The following is a 13360-nucleotide window of genomic DNA, read 5'->3' on the forward strand; positions in this document are numbered from 1 at the left end:
GTTAATATTTGCTACAACAGTATTTAAAGGGGTATTCCCATCTTGGACACAAAGGGCAAATTGGTAGGATATGCCCCCAATGTCTGAGAGGTGCAGGCCCCAGCTCTGGTATGTTGTAATGTTACAGTACACTCACCTAGCTGCACACCTAATGCAAGGCACGGATTGGTAGCTGCTCAAGGATGTCATGTTGGATTCGGTCAGTCCACATAATGTTTGGGCTGCGCAGGCGGCTGAGTTATCTACAATATATTACACTGCCCATCAGCACTATTAACCCGATAAGGAGTTACTCTGCCAGGTAGATCCAGTGTAATGGACGCGGAGCAGCGCACTGACACTGGGGGTACAGCCTGGAGACCAGTAGTCTCTAGTGGGCACAGTGGTGGCATGTTCCTGTCTCTTGATTGTTAGCAGGAAGACGTAGATTGTAATCAGGCGGCACTGCATACACTGATCACGCCGTGTTTGAACCGGGCCACATGCAGTGGGAAACACTTCTCAATGTGGTGCTCAGCAAGAAAGTAACTTATAGTAGACAAATGGCAACTTGAAGGGAGGAATAGGAATAAGGTAGCGGCACTCACCGAAATGTATCAAAGGTGTCTTTTATTGTGGCTTCCTCAGCAGGTAGCAAAAAGGATCCGGGGCGGACACATAGTTGCGAGCAGCGACGGCCGTTTCGCGCGCTACGACGCGCTTCCTCAGGCCACTGTTTGTTAGCAGCTCACCAGGACAGCACTGGAGTCATCCTCGCCTCTGATGTCCCTGACGTCAATCAGGACCAGTTTTAGGCTACATTCACACGTCCGTGGTGTGTTGCGGACCCGCAACACACCAGCCCGTCACCCCCATAGAAATGCCTATTCTTGTCCGCAAGCTGCGGACAAGAATAGGACATGCTCTATCTTTTTGCGGAGCTGCGGACCCAAAATCGGGGCCGCGCTCCGCAATTGCGGCTGCAGACAGCATACTGTGTGCTGTCCGCATCCATTCCGTCCCCATAGAGAATGAATGGGTCCGCACTAGAGATGAGCGAACTTCTGTTTTAAGTTCGGCGTCTAAAGTTCGGCTTCCGGTTAGCGGAGGATCCCGATATGGATTCCGAATTCCGTTGTGGTCCGTGGTAGCGGAATCAATAATGGCCATTATTGATTCCGCTACCACGGACCACAACGGAATTCGGAATCCATATCGGGATCCTCCGCTAACCGGAAGCCGAACTTTAGACGCCGAACTTAAAACAGAAGTTCGCTCATCTCTAGTCCGCACCCATTCCGCAAAATTGCGGAAAGGATGCGGACCCATTTTGCGGACGTGTGAATGGAGCCTTACTGTGCTGAACACCTCTCATTCATCTCTCTGCTGCTAACGTCCAATTGTTCTGGTTCCCGTGGGACGGCTTAACTACTCCCAAGGATTTCACCGACACCAAACCAAGGAAATATAGTGAGCATGTGCAAACCACCTGATAGGAAATTACCAGTAACATAAAGGACACCGGCCTTGGAGCTGAAATACCAGTTGGGTCACCCTAGTGGGAGTACAATTTATCACCATCCTGAGAGGGTCCTTATACCTAGAAAGTAATGATTGCTTCACATGTCAGCTAAGCAAGCTGCCACAGGGAATGGCTATATAGGTGTAGCCTGTGTGTTCTCTACACAGGCACTAACCCCACAACCATACCTTGTTTTCTAAAGCAGTACCCTTCTGTCAATTCCCATGGCTTAGCCAGCCCTCTAGTTTAATAAACTGCACAATTCACCCCTTTTTTACTCACTCACTGTTTTGCCCGGCGATTACTGATGACATAACAGCGCTTCCTTGGAAATCTTGGTATCAGTAGGGTCTACACCCCATGCGCCGTATAGACCTTGTGACGTCACTACCTCTTCACTAGCCAAGAGATCGCGGGACTTACCGGAAGTATCTGTAGAACGCTGCCCGCCATTTTCTCGGAGACAAATCTCTCTTTACAGTATAACAAGCGTGCTACACAAATATCCCTTAATATTGTGGTGCCAGACTGCTACTGGAGGGGATGACAGGCGGATACGTGTTCTGTGTGCGTGTAAAAATCGTTGGTTACTCTCTGTGCGCCATTTTTCTGTATATCCATTCTAGTCGTATCACTCAGGATCCTGCCAGAAACAACCTCAGTTCAGCAATGATTTGACTAGATTGGAGTGGCTCCTGGTGGAATCTCTGACTACTGAACTGTATAGATTGGAAGGACCTGGAAACCCAGTTTGTATTGGCTTATAACAGGAGGATCACTCACAAGCTGGCTGGCAGCTGTAGTCCACGTTCACAATCCTATGCCATTTTTTACTTTGGTGTTAAAGGGTACCTGTCCCCTCAAAAACACATATAAAACCGACAGCTTCCCCTTGACTTCAGGCTGACCAGCAAGATAGCGCTGACGGTGCTTAACCACCTCAGCTCCACAGCTTACCTTGAATCGGCTGCGCTGTTTTTTATTGTAATCCGTCCAGCAGTTTTGCAGAAAAACGACTTTTATAAAAACCCTGAAGGTGCCCAGAGGGGCGTTATGTTCCCCTTTGTGTGCCCAGTAACGCCCCTCTTACAGTGCCCAAAACACCTTCCTCCAGAATCCCTAACCGCCCACAGCGTCTCATCCCTCTCCTTCCCCTCCCTGACAGCCGAGCGAAGTCTCGCGCAGACGCAGTACCCACTGAGGGCTGCGCCAATGCGATTTGCTGGAGACTGAGGGCAGGAGCTTCATCGTCGTCACTGGGCATGCGCCGAGCCCAGTGACATCCGATGCTAGCGCGAGACTTCACTCGGCCGTCGGGGAGGGGGAGGAGAGGGATGAGACGCTGTGGGCGGTTAGGGATTCTGGAGGAAGGCGTTTTGGGCACTGTAAGAGGGGCGTTACTGGGCACACAAAGGGGAACATAACGCCCCTCTGGGCACCTTCAGGGTTTTATAAAAGTCATTTTTCTGCAAAACTGCTGGACGAATTACAATGAAAAACAGCACAGCCTATTCAAGGTAAGCTGTGCAGCATGACTGGTTTAAAATCTGAATTTGTGTTATACGAGGTGACAGAATCCCTTTAAACCCCCTTAATGACCAGGCCACTTTTTACAATTCTGCACTACACTACTTTCACGGTTTATTGCTCGGTCATGCAACTTACCACCCAAATGAATTTTAGCTCCTTTTCTTCTCACTAATAGAGCTTTCATTTGGTGGTATTTCATTGCTGCTGACATTTTTACTTTTCTTGTTATTAATCGAAATTTACCACTTTTAGTTGTAAAATTTTTCAAATAAAACTACATTTCTATTAAAAATTTTCTCTAAATTTATTGTTCTACATGTCTTTGATAAAATAAAAATGTTTGGGTAAAAAAAAAATGGTTTGGGTAAAAGTTATAGCGTTTACAAACTATGGTACAAAAATGTGAATTTCCGCTTTTTGAAGCAGCTCTGACTTTCTGAGCACCTGTCATGTTTCCTGAGGTTCTACAATGGCCAGACAGTACAAACACCCCACAAATGACCCCATTTCGGAAAGTAGACACCCTAAGGTATTTGCCGATGAGCATAGTGAGTTCATAGAACTTTGTATTTTTTGTCACAAGTTAGCGGAAAATGATGATTTTTTTTTTCCTTACAAAGTCTCATATTCCACTAACTTGTGACAAAAAATAAAAACTTCCATGAACTCACTATGCCCATCACGAAATACCTTGGGGTGTCTTCTTTCCAAAATGGGGTCACTTGTGGGGTATTTATACTGCCCTGGCATTTTAGGGGACCTAATGCGTGAGAAGTAGTTTGAAATCAAAATGTGTAAAAAATGCCCTGTGAAATCCTAAAGGTGCTCTTTGGAATGTGGGCCCCTTTGCCCACCTAGGCTGCAAAAAAGTGTCACACATGTGGTATCGCCGTACTCAGGAGAAGTTGGGCAATGTGTTTTGGGGTGTCATTTTACATATATCCATGCTGGGTGAGATAAATATCTCGGTCAAATGCCAACTTTGTATAAAAAAAATGGGAAAAGTTATCTTTTGCCAAGAAATTTCTCTCACCCAGCATGGGTATATGTAAAAAGACACGCCAAAACACATTGCCCAACTTCTCCTGAGTACGGCGATTCCACATGTGTGACACTTTTTTGCAGCCTAGGTGGGCAAAGGGGCCCACATTCCAAAGAGCACGATACTATTGTGTTTTTTTCCCCTGCCTTTTTTGTGTGGATTTTGTGTGAATATGGGTCACGAATTGTGAGACAGTTCAGCTCCCTGAAATCCAGACAAGGTCTTAAAGAACCTTTTTTCTTAACAAAAAACAGCGGCAACAGGTGACTTCGAGGGTCGGATGTGTCCCTTTCTCAGGCTCTCAGAGATATAAGTACGCATAGCGACTCTTTCAGGTTGGGAGAGATTGTATAAACGTGATTTTGGCAGCTTGGCGCCTGGGATGAGATTAATAGGGCAATCGTACTCCCGATGAGGGGGCAGCTCCTGGACACCACTCTCGGAAAACACATCCGAAAATTCAGAGAGAAAAGATGGTACAGTCTTGGTAGAAACCTCTGAAAGAGACGCCGTGAGGCAATTCTCTCTGCAAAAGTAACTCCAACCATTTATTTGCCTTGCTTGCCAATCAATGGTGGGGTTATGTTTAGTGAGCCAGGGTAGCCCCAACACTAGAGGAGTAGGTAATCCGCTTAGGACGAAACATGACATATCCTCAACATGAGCATCACCCACAGTCAAACGGATATTGTGAACTATGCCCTTTAACGATTTCTGAGAAAGTGAAGCGGAATCGATAGCAAAAACACGTATATCCTTTTCCAAAGCGCATACCTGGAAACCATGTGTTATAGCAAATTGATTATTAATGAGATTAACAGCTGCTCCACTATCTACGAAAATCTCACAAACAATGTTCTTGCTATCTAGCGTCACCCTGGCAGGTAGGACAAAACGGGAACTGCAAGCAAACGGCAAACCTTCAATTTCCGCATCAACCTTGCCAATAGTAGCAAATGGAAAGTTTTTAGAGGGTTTTTTTCTTTTTGTTTCTTTATTACCCTCAGAAAACTCCCTGAATCTCCTAGAGGGGCAAACATTAACCAAATGATTTATACCCCCACAACAGAAACAAACCCTCCTCTGAGAGCTGAATCCTCTACTATCAGAGGCAAGCAAACCGAGCTGCATGGACTCCCGCTCAGAGGGGATTGAGAGAGACTGAGCACTGAATGAGACCGCCCCACTGTCCTTGGATTGAATATGACAGGAAGGAGTGGTCTCTCCTCTCTCTCTAAGACGCCTGTCAATACGAACAGCTAGAGACATGGCAGACTCCAACGAGGCAGGTCTCTAATGAAAAGCAAATGCATCTTTCAATCCCTCCGAAAGACCATGGCAAAATTGACTTCGAAGTGCAGCATCGTTCTAACCAGTATCAGCTGCCCATCTCTGAAATTCAGAACAATATATCTCTGCGGACTGTTTACCCTGGCATAAAAGACGTAGTTTAGATTCAGCCAGAGCAATACGATCCGGGTCATCATATATCTGCCCCAGGGCTACAAAAAATTCATCCACCGATCGAAGGGGCCGTGCCCCCACCGGCAGCGATAAAAAGGCCCAAGACTGAGCGTTATCCCTGAGCAGCGAGATGATGATCCCCACCCTCTGCTCCTCATCACCAGAGGAATGGGAAAGTAGGCGAAAATGGAGTTTGCAAGCCTCTCTAAAGCGAACAAAATTCTCACTACCCCCGGCGAACGTATCCGGAAGCGAGATCTTAGGCTCGGAACAAACTCCATGAACGCAAGTAGAACCGGTCACCTGAAACTGAGACACAGTTTTACGGAGATCTGCTTCCTCCAGTGAAAGACCCTGCATGTGGTCAATCAAGGCTGAAACCGAATCCATGCTTAAGACGGTAATGGCGGTTTATAATGTCAATGATGATGTTGCAGATAGCTGGAAGTTATGGATAAACATCCGACTGGCTTGATCCCAAACTAAGGAGCATAAAGGTGACCCCTATAGAACCCTAAGAGCTCACCCTGACTGCTAAGCACATACAAGGGTCTCAGAGGTAGACGATTGCATGCCCTCGTACCTAGACTGTGTTACACCTGAAAACCCTATAATAGTGAGGGGACACGACCACCGGCTCCCTGCACTTAATACGGAGGGAGTCAGGGTCACCTAGAATCAAGCCAGCAAGGAAACACAATACATGAAAGGACTTATCTGAACAAGCAGCATGTCATGCCCCACTCTGACGATGTGCGGAGGTCAGCCAGGATTGCAGCACGAGTGTCACGAGGGTATCAAGAGCCACGTCTGACTCCGTTATACCCGGGGTCAGGAGGTCGCAGCGGGTGGCTGCGCGCTCTATATCTAAAGATCACGTTGTTTCTTAGTGATTGTTTTCTGTGTTTGCCTTGCTATCCTTTTTGTCTCAATCAGGGATCCGTAGCTTCTCCTCCTCAGCTGTTTCTTGTCTGCCACTCCCAACCTCCTTATATTCTCCCCTCACTCTTCTCTAGTTGCCAGTTATAGAGCTTCCTGCCTGGACATCTATACTGACCCACTGGAGTTGTGAATCCTGGTTGTCGTTCCAGAGTGCTTCCCTCCAGATCCCTGTTGGGCTTCTTGTTGTCTCCTGTTGTCGCCCACCTGGGATTATATGTTGAGTTTGTATTGTCTGTCCTTCCCTTGGTGTTTTCCTTTAGAGCTAGTGGTGCGGACTAGTGTTCCCACCGCCCTGTTCACTATCTAGGGCTCAGCTTAGGGAAAGCCAGGGCTTTAGGCACGTGATCGGCGTACGGGTGAGGAACCCGTCTAGGTACGTCAGGGCAGCCAGGTGCCAGCCGCTAGGTGAGTCAGGGGTCACCACCTTCCCTCTCACTTGGGCAGGGCCTTCCTTGTTCCCTTCCTTCTGTGTCACGTATGTGATAGTCACGCTGACCGTGATATTATAACTGGCCTTTACTTTTTGAGAAAAAAAAAAAAAATTTTTTTCTTTTTGTTGTTTTTTTTTCTCTACTTAGAATCCAATATGGATCCTATTGCTGCCTTGGCAAAACAGCTTCAAGGCCTGTCTTTGGAGGTGGCAGGATTGAAGGCGTCTGTCCTCCAACAACAGCAGCAAATGCAGCAGACCGCACCCCCAGCGGTTGCTATGGGTAACCAGGTTGTTACAGAACCCAAGGTTGTTCTTCCTGACAGATTTTCTGGGGGAAGGGACAAATTTGCGACGTTCCGTGAGGCCTGCAAATTATAATTTAAGTTGCGCCCTTACTCCTCAGGTAATGAAGAACAGCGGGTTGGGATTGTCATTTCCCTGCTTCAGGGGGACCCACAATCCTGGGCGTTCTCGTTACCCCCTGGTTCCCAGGCTCTCCGGTCAGTGGAGGGATTTTTTGGGGCTTTGGGTCTCATATATGATGACCCTGACCGAGTCGCCCTGGCTGAGTCGAAGTTACGGAGACTCCTACTGGGAGAGCGGTCAGCAGAGGAATATTGCTCAGAGTTCCGTAGGTGGGCTACGGATACTCAGTGGAACGACCCGGCTCTCAGGAGTCAGTTCTGCTCTGGGTTATCTGAAAGGGTTAAGGATGCACTGGCGCTGTATGAGACCCCCCTTTCCCTTGATGCTGTTATGTCCCTCTCTATCAGAATAGATAGGCGTCTTAGGGAGAGATCGAAAATTCCTGAGCAATTGGTTACCTCTCCCAAGCAACAATTAGTCTGTACTGACTTAGATGAGCCTATGCAGCTAGGCGGAACTTCTCGTCAGGTCCGTCGTCCTGAGGTTCGCCGTAGGGGGGGGGCTTGTTTTTTTCTGTGGGGGGAAGGGTCATTTCATTAATGTCTGTCCCTCCTTTCTCAAAAACAAAAGACCGTCGGAAAACTACTAACCCCAGGCTGTGCGGAGGATGTCAGCCGGGGGGTATACGTTTCCTCCATACGAACATCTCAATTTGTGTTACCAGCGGTTATTGTTTTTGGTGTTAAGACGGAGTCTATTTCTTTTTTTCTAGACAGTGGAGCAGGGGTAAATTTGATAGATGCCCATTTTGCCCGCACTATGGGTTTGTCTCTCTGTACGCTGCAGAGACCTATTCCTGTATTCGCTATAGATTCGGCTCCTCTGTCTCAGAGAAACCTCACCCACATTGTTCATAATTTACACCTTCGGGTAGGGGACCACCATAATGAGTGTCTTTCATGTTACGTTCTGGAGGGCCTTCCCTCTCCTGTGGTATTGGGTCTTCCCTGGTTGGTAGCGCACAATCCAGTGGTGGATTGGCAGGCCAGGGAGATATTGGAGTGGAGTGAGCATTGCAGAGAGAATTGCTTAAATAACAATTGCTTAATCGCCTCCATAGCTTCCCTACCTACATTTATTTCGGACTTTGAGGACGTTTTTTCTGAAAAGGGTTGTCAGAAGCTACCACCTCATCGTCCTTATGATTGCCCGGTTAACCTGATTCCCGGTGCAAAATTACCCAAGTCCAGGTTGTATAATCTTTCGGGTCCCGAGAGACAAGCCATGAAAGATTATATCTCCGAGAGTCTGGCTAAGGGACACATCAGACCCTCTTCTTCACCCGTGGCTGCAGGGTTTTTCTTTGTTAAAAAGAAAGATGGGGGCCTGCGTCCTTGCCTAGATTTCCGCGAGCTAAACCAGATAACCATCCGAGACCCATACCCTCTTCCTCTCATTCCTGACCTTTTTAATCAGATTGCGGGTGCTAGGTGGTTCTCCAAACTTGATCTTAGGGGGGCCTACAATCTGATTCGTATCAGGGAAGGGGATGAGTGGAAGACAGCTTTTAACACCCCTGAGGGGCATTATGAAAATCTAGTTATGCCTTTCGGTCTGACCAATGCCCCCGCTGTCTTCCAACATTTCGTTAATGATATTTTTAGTCATCTCATCGGCAGGTTTGTAGTCATATACCTAGATGATATCTTAATTTATTTGGCTGATCTGAAAACACATGAGGTGCATGTCAGGCAAGTACTGCAGGTCCTACGGACGAATAAATTATATGCGAAAATTGAAAAATGTGTCTTCGCCGTTCAGGAAATACAGTTCCTGGGATATCTATTATCTGCTTCAGGTTTCCGTATGGATCCTGGGAAGGTCCAGGCAATTTTAGATTGGGATCTTCCTGAGAACCTTAAAGCCCTACAACAGTTTTTGGGTTTTGCAAATTTCTATAGAAAGTTCATTAAAAATTATTCAGTGATCGTTAAACCCCTTACCGACATGACTAGGAAGGGGACTGATTTTTCTAAATGGTCTGACGCCGCTAAAAATGCATTTTCCTCTCTAAAAGAGAGGTTTACCTCGGCACCTGTTCTAATTCAACCTGATGTCTCCCAGCCTTTTATTGTTGAGGTAGATGCGTCAGAGGTGGGAGTGGGGGCTGTATTGTCTCAGGGTCCGTCTCCTGGCAAATGGCGCCCTTGCGCTTTCTTTTCCAAAAAATTATCTTCTGCAGAGAAGAACTATGATGTTGGAAATAGGGAACTGTTGGCGATTAAGCTGGCGCTTGAAGAGTGGCGTCACTTCTTAGAGGGAGCAATCCACCCCGTCACGGTGATTACGGATCACAAAAACCTTCTGTACCTAGAATCGGCTAAGCGTCTCACCCCTAGACAAGCTAGGTGGTCGCTATTCTTTACCAGATTTAACTTTGTAATCACCTATCGTCCTGGGGCAAAAAATACCAAGGCAGACGCGTTATCTCGTAGTTTCCCTGGAGGGGGTAATGCTAGTGATCCGGTACCTATTTTACAAAGAGGAGTGGTTGTCTCTGCTGTACACTCTGTTCTAGAGGGAAAGGTGTTAGAGACCCAGGGGGACGCCCCGGCCTCTTGCCCCTCAGAGAAATTGTTTGTACCGTTAAACCTGCGTCTAATTATTAAAAGAACATCATAATTCGGCACTTGCTGGGCACCCGGGTAGTAAAGCAACCTTGGAGCTATTATCTCGTCGTTTTTGGTGGCCAAGGTTGCGTCAGGATGTAATGGATTTCGTGTCTACTTGCTCTACTTGTGCACGCGCGAAAGTCTCTCATACACGTCCAGCAGGGTCTTTATTGCCTCTTTTTATCCCCAATAGGCCATGGACACATCTGTCAATGGATTTCATCACTGACTTACCGTTGTCTGCGGGTAAAACAGTTATTTTGGTAGTAGTAGACAGGTTTAGCAAAATGGTACACTTTATTGCGCTACCCGCACTTCCTAATGCTAAAACTCTTGCTCAGGTGTTTATCAGTGAAATCGTGAAGCTTCACGGGGTCCCTTCCGATGTGGTTTCGGATATGGGAACCCAGTTTATTTCTAAGTTTTGGAAAGCTTTTTGTTCCCGTTTGGGGGTACACTTGTCCTTTTCCTCAGCTTTCCATCCTCAGTCGAATGGACAGACTGAGCGTACCAACCAAAACCTAGAAACATATTTAAGGTGTTTTGTGTCTGAAAACCAAGAGTTGTGGTCATCATATTTACCGTTAGCTGAGTTTGCCATAAATAATCATTATCAGGAGTCCACTGGCAAGTCACCATTCCTTGGTGCATACGGTTTTCATCCCCAATTTTGTACTTTCAAAGAGGGGGGGTCTTCTGGGGTTCCCGAAGAGGAAAGGTTTTCTTCATCGCTTTCTTCGGTATGGCAGAAGGTGCAAGTTAACTTGAAAAAGATGAGTGGTAAATATAAATGCATGGCCGATAAGAAACGGTCGCCAGGTCCGGACCTAGGGGTGAATGACTATGTGTGGTTGTCTACTAGGAATATTAAGTTGAAGGTTCCCTCTTGGAAACTGGGCCCTAGGTTCATTGGTCCTTATAAAAAAGTAGCCGTCATTAACCCTGTGGCTTTTCGCCTGGAGCTACCTCAGACTTTTAAGATCCATAACGTCTTCCATAAATCGTTACTCAAGAAGTATGTTCCACCTCTAGAACCATCACCGTTGCCACCTCCTCCTGTTATTGTGGATGGTAATCTGGAGTTTCAAATAGCCAGAATTGTTGATTCTCGTCGGGTCCGCCGCTCTCTTCAGTATCTGGTGCATTGGAGGGGTTACGGTCCCGAGGAAAGAATGTGGGTTCCAGCGTCAGAGGTAAACGCCAACAGGTTAATTCAGGCTTTCCATGCCTCTCATCCGGAGAGACCTGGTCCTGAGTGTCCGGAGGCCCCTCGTGAAAGGGGGGGTACTGTCACGAGGGTATCAAGAGCCGCGTCTGACTCCGTTATACCCGGGGTCAGGAGGTCGCAGCGGGTGGCTGCGCGCTCTATATCTAAAGATCACGTTGTTTCTTAGTGATTGTTTTCTGTGTTTGCCTTGCTATCCTTTTTGTCTCAATCAGGGATCCGTAGCTTCTCCTCCTCAGCTGTTTCTTGTCTGCCACTCCCAACCTCCTTATATTCTCCCCTCACTCTTCTCTAGTTGCCAGTTATAGAGCTTCCTGCCTGGACATCTATACTGACCCACTGGAGTTGTGAATCCTGGTTGTCGTTCCAGAGTGCTTCCCTCCAGATCCCTGTTGGGCTTCTTGTTGTCTCCTGTTGTCGCCCACCTGGGATTATATGTTGAGTTTGTATTGTCTGTCCTTCCCTTTGTGTTTTCCTTTAGAGCTAGTGGTGCAGACTAGTGTTCCCACCGCCCTGTTCACTATCTAGGGCTCAGCTTAGGGAAAGCCAGGGCTTTAGGCACGTGATCGGCGTACGGGTGAGGAACCCGTCTAGGGACGTCAGGGCAGCCAGATGCCAGCCGCTAGGTGAGTCAGGGGTCACCACCTTCCCTCTCACTTGGGCAGGGCCTTCCTTGTTCCCTCCCTCTGTGTCACGTATGTGATAGTCACGCCGACCGTGATAACGAGTTTAGTTTTTGTTTTGATGCCGTGCTGGTTCCACCTCGCATCAGGTGCACTGGGTGGAGTCATAAGTTTAAATGGTCTCCAGCTAAGTGCTCTGAGCGGATTATACTGTTCATTTTGGTCTGGGAAGTTTGGAGGGAAGGTTGGCTGTCAGTTCCTGCTCTCAGCAGATAAGTGTCATTTCTTGTTTAGTTGTTTATGTCATCTATCCCATCCAGGTTCTGTGCGAGCAGGCTGCTCCTTTCTCCCCACTTCACCATCTCAGGGAGTTCAGGGTTCTGTCAGTACAGGCTGGAGGACACAGCAAACCTACCTTTAAGGTCTGTCTGTGGGCTGAGCAGTGCAGGGAAAGAGGTCAGGGATTAACTAGGAGGTGACCCTTCCCCTGTCTCTCGTCCAGAGCCTGGTTGGTGTGTTATCTGTTATACTGTGCACGTCCGCCGTGACATTATAATCCGCCATACTGTGACTGCCATTGCTCAGCATTTATGTGATGGTGTCAATTGATGCACTGGTGGACCGCATGCAGGGTTTGTCCCTGGAGGTTGCGGATCTGCGTAGTACGGTCACACAGTGTCAGAGGGTGTTGGCTTCAGGTACAGGTCAAATTGTTGGTGAGCCTAAAGTCGCTCTTCCTGAGAAATTTGCAGGGGGTACTGATGATTTTTTCAGTTTCAAAGAGTCATGTAATTTGTACTTTCGATTGTGCCCATTTTCATCAGGTAATGAGGATCAGAGGGTGGGAATCATCATGTCTTTGCTGAAAGGGGAAGCGCAATCCTGGGCTTTTTCCCTGCGCCCGGTTCTCTGGATCTCCGGTCGGTGGAGGAATTTTTTAAAGCCCTGGGATTGATTTACAATGACCCAGATCGAGTTTCGATGGCAGAGTCAAAATTACGTAACTTACTACAGGGTAAACATACTGCTGAGGTTTACTGCACAGAGTTTAGGAGGTGGGCTACTGAGTCGGGGTGGAACGACCCCGCGTTACATAGCCAGTTTTGTCAGGGGTTATCTAAAAGGTTGAAAGATGCTCTGGCTTTTCATGAATACCCAGATACTTTGGAAAACGCAATGTCTTTGGCGATACGTTTGGATAGACGTATCAGAGAGAGGTGTAAGGGTCCCTCTGTGCAGGGGATTCCTCCCGCGTGTGGTTTTGTTTCCCCAGCTGCCCAGGGTGATATTGCTTGTTACTCTGGGGTAGGGGAGGAACCCATGCAGTTAGTTAGGTCAGATATCTGTCACGGCCATGGCTATGTCCGTGACTCCTTACCGCATGGGGTTGCCTGCGGTTTTAGTTTGTGTGTTCAACCACAGGTGAGGGTCGCTGTGTGTGGCCTCACTTGTGGTTGCCGCGGGCAACTAGTTGTGTTCAGCATTGTCAGCTAAGCAGCCTGAGCAGTGCTAGGCAGCTTGCTGCTTTGGCATGCGGTCACACCTAGCAACCTTTATGTTAG

General features: G+C 47.6%; 1 protein-coding gene across 8 annotated transcripts in view; it reads right to left on the reverse strand.

The window, feature by feature from the left end:
• KLHL12 (kelch like family member 12) overlaps positions 1-1882 on the reverse strand; it is a 102414-nt gene extending 100532 nt beyond the window's left edge. For 4 of the 8 annotated variants that reach the window (XM_040424203.1, XM_040424207.1, XM_040424200.1 and 1 more), the window contains exon 1: positions 1788-1882. The gene's annotated coding sequence lies outside the window, so the exon portion shown is untranslated. The other 4 variants (XM_040424205.1, XM_040424208.1, XM_040424201.1 and 1 more) reach the window with 2 other exon arrangements.
• Positions 1883-13360: the final 11478 nt, after the last annotated feature.

The sequence above is a fragment of the Bufo bufo genome, chromosome 3 (assembly GCF_905171765.1).
Source record: "Bufo bufo chromosome 3, aBufBuf1.1, whole genome shotgun sequence".
Taxonomy (NCBI): Eukaryota; Metazoa; Chordata; class Amphibia; order Anura; family Bufonidae; genus Bufo; species Bufo bufo.